Source organism: Maniola jurtina, chromosome 2, assembly GCF_905333055.1.
Source record: "Maniola jurtina chromosome 2, ilManJurt1.1, whole genome shotgun sequence".
In the NCBI taxonomy this organism is placed as follows: Eukaryota; Metazoa; Arthropoda; class Insecta; order Lepidoptera; family Nymphalidae; genus Maniola; species Maniola jurtina.
The window spans coordinates 16,636,975-16,642,974 of record NC_060030.1 but is presented as its reverse complement, the minus strand read 5'-3'; positions in this window follow the sequence as shown (position 1 = coordinate 16,642,974).

The following is a 6,000-nucleotide window of genomic DNA, read 5'->3' as shown; positions in this document are numbered from 1 at the left end:
GTGATGATACAGCCTAAGGCGGAACGCGTCTGCCTAGAAAGCGGTCTATTCACTTCTTTTCAAGTTACCAAATCTACCAATATTATAGCTAGCGGGAAATACAGAAGCAAGAAGACTATTTCATATTTCATAGTGCGTATTAAAAATAACGAATCGAATCGTTTCGTACGAGTCCATGGAATTTCAACCATGTAGGGATGCAAACTTTTGCGATGCCTCGCGGTTCGATGTTCGATCACCGTTAGCGAGAGGAGAAAACTCGTACTAAGTGTAATCTCGGTGGGAATCTGCAACGGGAGAATCCTTTCAGACATTTCCGCATCAACCCGTGGACGGTGAAAAGAGACCGAAAGCCAATTAAATGTATTTCTAAATATGTTAAATAGTATTCTGCTTTGGCGTGTTTGCTTTACATAATTAAAACTTTGAAATATTTAACGGCAGCATTATTTTGAAATGTTTATTTTAACTATTATAGTACACATTAATTACCATCCATACTTCCATAGTAATATCACAGTTTTATGATGTCATAAAACTGTGGTAGTATTAGTATAATATTATTGCAAAAGTACAATATATCTATCTGTTTGTTTGTCTGTGAATTAGGAAATTGAGTAATTGGGTTTATAATTTTGGAATAGTGTATGGTTGTGGCTAAATTATTATCACCCTATCATCAAAGACGTCCCGCCCAGCAATTTAGGATTAAAAACATGCATGCTCGTTTTCTCTCTATATATTCACATATAAATAATGTACCTACTAAGTGGGCACCTGAGAGATCTCATTTACCAACACCGCAATAAATACCTACACAGCAGAGCTTACAGCTTTGATAAATTACCTCTAAACTAACCCGTCCTTAAAATTGATATACTTTAATCGAACGTACCTAACGAGCATACAGGTACACGGTAATATATCTTCTAAACGAAGGCTGTAAAGGTGAAAATGCCATGTGCTTGATGAATGATTAAATTAGCAGCTTACGGTCGAAATTCGCACGAGACCCTACGGGGTTGTATTTTGTGTCTTAGAACGAATTTGGGCATACACTCCCTGTGGACGAGGCCTAAATCCAATATTAAACCTGTACTTTACTACAGCCAAAACAGATTTGAAACAACAGGCCAAGTGCGAGTTGGAAGGATAGGTATTACGAGTATAAGTAATTATCTTCAACTGTAAGTACATGTAAGTTTATAATTGCAAAATGATAATTAACTAAGTATAGGTAACCAGAAATTAATTTACGATTATTATCTCCATGATTTAGGAACTATAGTAGGTAGGTACTTTTGTATTTTTAAACGCTATTTAGAAAAAAAAACCCGTAGGTTCCGTACCATCCTACAAGATATATATAACATTATGTACTTTTTAAATTATTTAATTTTTCAAGGGACCCATTTTGAAACTCGCCTCTTCTTTTGTTCTAGTGGCAATAAAAAATAAAAAAATAGGTACCTAACTACCTACAATCTCTGTGAAAATTTCAACTAAGTAAGACAGTGGAAGCAGTGTCCTGTCATTGGGACTCTTCGGGGTACGGAACCCTAGAAAAGAATGCAGATCGGCAGCCATAACTGAAATTCGGTCAAAAGAACACTATTAGTAGGTACTATTTGTTGTTTTCAAGTTAACAAAAATAGGAACTAGGTTAGCAAACCAATTCCACAGTTTATCAACAAGAAATTCAACTCAATACAAAAAGTTCGCTTAATTCAAGCGGACTTCAGCGCTGACTCCGCTGAAAGCGGACTCTATCGAGGGTTCCACGCTCCATTGAGCTACACGTCTAAGGCTGATCTATAGAGCGCACTTTGACTTTGCTCAGACTTAAGACACTGTTAAAACGAGACAGCGTTATACCGCTAGCATAAATTTGTCTCGTTTTAACCGAAACTTAAGTCTAAGCAAAGTGAAAGTGCTCTCTATAGATTTCAACCTTAATTTCAACCTAAGATAACTCTTGAGACGCTTGAGACAGACGAAGGCGACCGATCTGCTTTTCAAACTGCTGGGTAATCTTGACACTATCACAGAATCAGAGTGAAACAGAAGCCCTTGACTTGAGCCAGAAATAGCGCCAAATACAATAAAATTTTTGGGTTTTAATTTTCTTTTTTATCCAAAAATCTTGTCTTGTCTTGTAACAGAAAATTGACATTTAATTAAACACACGCCAAGCGACTTAACGTTCCAGTACGATGCCGTGTAGAAAACGTAACCTAAGGGTTTAAAATAAAAACTGCCATTCTTCCAAGCTAGCTTGACTCCACCTTAGACTGCATCATCATTTAACACCAGGTAAGATCGCAGTCAAGAACTCGCAATATAATTTATAAAATGACCAGGTGATCCAGTAGTGTGGCAGAGGGTAAAGCTGCTTTTATGGTCTCCCCGTCAAGGGGAAGGCTGTGTTTTTGGCGGGCCCGATATCAAAAAGCCCTTACGTTTAATCTGCCCAAGCTACTGAAAAGGTTCAGATAAAGGAAAACAACTGGAGAAAATTTATTTACCGTTCGCCGGCCATTGTTTCAGGTTTTAGATGAGTAATTCCTAATAATAAAGAGTACCTTGCCAGACGAGAGAGAGAAAAAAAAAGAGTACCTATGAGCGGCGATGGACAAGTGGTTCAGAAGTCGGCCTCGTAGTCGGGGGGTCGTGGATTCGATCTAGGGCACCTCTGTGTTCACGGAGTTATGTACATACTTTCTAAGCAATTAAAACAACTTGCATTAATGGTGAAGGAAAACATGAAGAAATCTGCATGCATAATTTTCTCAAAGACGTGTGAAGTTTGCTATAATAATCTGGACTAGGCAACCGTAGCAGATTATAGCTTAAAACCTTAAAAAGTTTTCATCCTGAGAGGAGACTCGTACTCAGTAGTGGGCTGACAATGGATTGATCATGATGATCTGAAGTAGGTATAGTCCTTTTAAAATCGCCGCACTCTACGTCAAAGCAGTACTACCACTTTTATAAGTTACACCGATTTACTTGCGCAGAAGCCATATGTTTTGAATGGCGCGAAAATATCTCAGCCAATCGTAGCGCGCGTCCGTCCACTATTGGTTGTTGCAAACGCGCCATGTTTTGAATTATGAGCGAGATAGCACGAATCTCGTCTTTTGAGATGTCTCAACTGTCATGTCGAAAGTACTATTGAACCGTAATTTTGACATGCTGGTGACACAGAGCTAAGTTCGCGAGTGAAAACAATATAGGTACAAACTGTTACATATTCTGTGGTTTTAGTCATTACGACAGCGAATTTTGCCGATGTAACTTATAAAAGTGGTAGTACCTATCTACTGTACTGTAAGCGATCTGACCGGAGGCAGCGAGCGGGCCCCTCGGCCCTCGCTAAGTCAGCGCCAGCTCTGAAAGGCCCAGATAACAGCTCCTGCTGATTTATTCTGCGCCCTCATTACGTTCAGCGACCCTTGTTAGCACTTTTATTATTGAGACACAAAAATCCTTACCTGCAGTATAACATAAGAATAATACCTGGCTATAAATATGTACTATTAAGTGTAAATTAAAAATTTATAACACCTCCGACAAGTGAAAGTTACAGTAACTAGAAAAGAGCTGATAACATTCAAACGGCTGAACCGATTTTCTTGGATTATAGCTAAGAACACTCTCGATCAAGCCACCTTTCAAACAAAAAAAAAACTAAATTAAAATCGGTTCATTAGTAGTTTAGGAGCTACGATGCCACAGACAGATACACACGTCGAACTTATAACACCTCTCTTTTTGGGTCGGGGGTTAAAAACCTTCCTGAAAATGTATTAAACATTACGATAGTCATAAATTAATTTTATCAAAATCGGTGCATTGGTCTTTGAAATAGGGGCTACAAAAAAAAATTGTTAGGTGGGAACCTATCATTGAATTTTTCTGGTACAAGAAATTCTCCGTAGGTAGGTACACTACTAGTTAGTAAATTGAGATAAAATATATCAAGAATCTGAATTAGTTTTAAATCTAGAAAAACAAAATTTACCTAGGTCCTTAATAGAATAATTATTATATAGGCGTCATACCTACCTACGTTTGATGGAAAAGCACGTAAGAAGAGGAAACAACTACCTAGGTATAGTACGCGACAGGTTGAGATGGCAACCGGGGTATGAGGCGGGGAGACGCCTCGCTACACTTACCTAGTTTAATTAGTATACAAAGTAAAGGATTAACATTTCAACCGGTGGGTTAAGCTGGTGGTCGAAGATACCGTCGACCTAAATCAAGTTAAGCACTAAATACTAGTCCACGGAATTTAGTGCTTATATTCAATGACTAGGCATAAAATATGGCTATAATATTTCACCTTTAACAATATTTTAATGTTTTTAAGCTAGCAAGTTAGATATATCCATAATACTAATATTATAAAAGCGAAAGTGTGTCTATCTGTCTGTTTGTTAGGAAAGTATACTTTTCACGGCCATTCCGCTTATTCCTAAGTTATAGAAGTACTTAGATAGGAAATATGGTAGAGAACCAACTTGAATATTTAGCTATCGGAAACAGATAAGTAGGTATACCTACTTAGGCTACTTTTTAACTCAGAAAATCAAAGGGATCCCAGTTCCCACAGGATTTTTAAAAATCTAGGTATGTAAATCCTTATAAGTCAAATTCCATGTCCGCCGCTGAAACTTCTGAAACCCCACTAAGAAATAATTTTTAGATGGCACTCAATGACTATGTACCTATACCCGAGCGAAGCCAAGGCAGGTCATCAAGTTTTAAATATGGCGGGGCTCTTCTCATTTAAAACGAATAGTAAGAACCTATTAAGTATACAAACTATTCAAAGTCAAAGTGACGTCTGATTTTACGTGCAAAGAAACTTTGCTACATAATATTAGTACATAATTACTTTCCCTCTCGGCCCGCTGTAAAATGTTTTAGGTAGGTTTTTCACAAGAAAATAACTTAACTAAAACTTCTGAAGCTGCTGAAATTCAGTATCTCGTAAGTCGTACTAATCTAATTAATTATTCCGTTTTTTAATTTAACGCTATTAATTAATTACCTACAGGTGCTAACTAATGGAATAAGATAAAATTCTAACAATCCAAACTAATATTTAATTTGAAAAAAAATTCACACAGGTCCCGACTCTCAACTCGCGAACTTTTTTTTATACAACGGCACAATAAACTGCAAACTCTTTTATATGCAAGGGTAAACCCTAGAAAATACTCATGGTACTTGTACATGGACATACACAATGTACTAAGAAAGTCATTGTGATCTTGCAAATCATTTAATCAGTCGATCGTTTTTTCTAAAAAAAAAAAATCTTGAAAATACTCGGGTTTTCTAGCATGAAGTGCCATCTATTGCAATTTCATAAAACTACGATACCGTAACATTGTGAAGCGCTTTAGCTACTCGTCAACAGATGGCGATACTCACATATTTTGCCTTAATATTTCTGTGTTCTATAAATATAAATTGTACCTAATTATTAATTACAAAGTTGTAAGATATATTATATATCATGTATATAAGGTACTTTACCTACAACATTTTTAATAAAATTAAAAATAGATTATAATAAGTACATAAATAGATACCTACCTGACCTAAGCTTAGTAAATAAATGATGCAGTTTGCACTCGTCAATAAAACAACTGTAATTCATAGTTATGTAGGTAGGTAGGTACTAGGTACCATGAAGAAACAATTAATATCACAGAATAAACTATACTTAGAAAATAATGATTTAATCAGTATCTAGGTATTATAACTTTATAAGTCCATGTTAGTAGGTAAGTAATTTAAAACTTAAGTATAAGTACTTAATAATTAAGTAAGTACTCTACACCTACCTACCTAATCAACTAATGCTAACTAATTTTATTATTAGGACGTAAATAAATAGGTACGTATCTATACTTACTTAAAACTTAAGTTGGTTAGGTTCCTACTTACCTATTATGATAATAGTGATAAATACCTACATAGCTA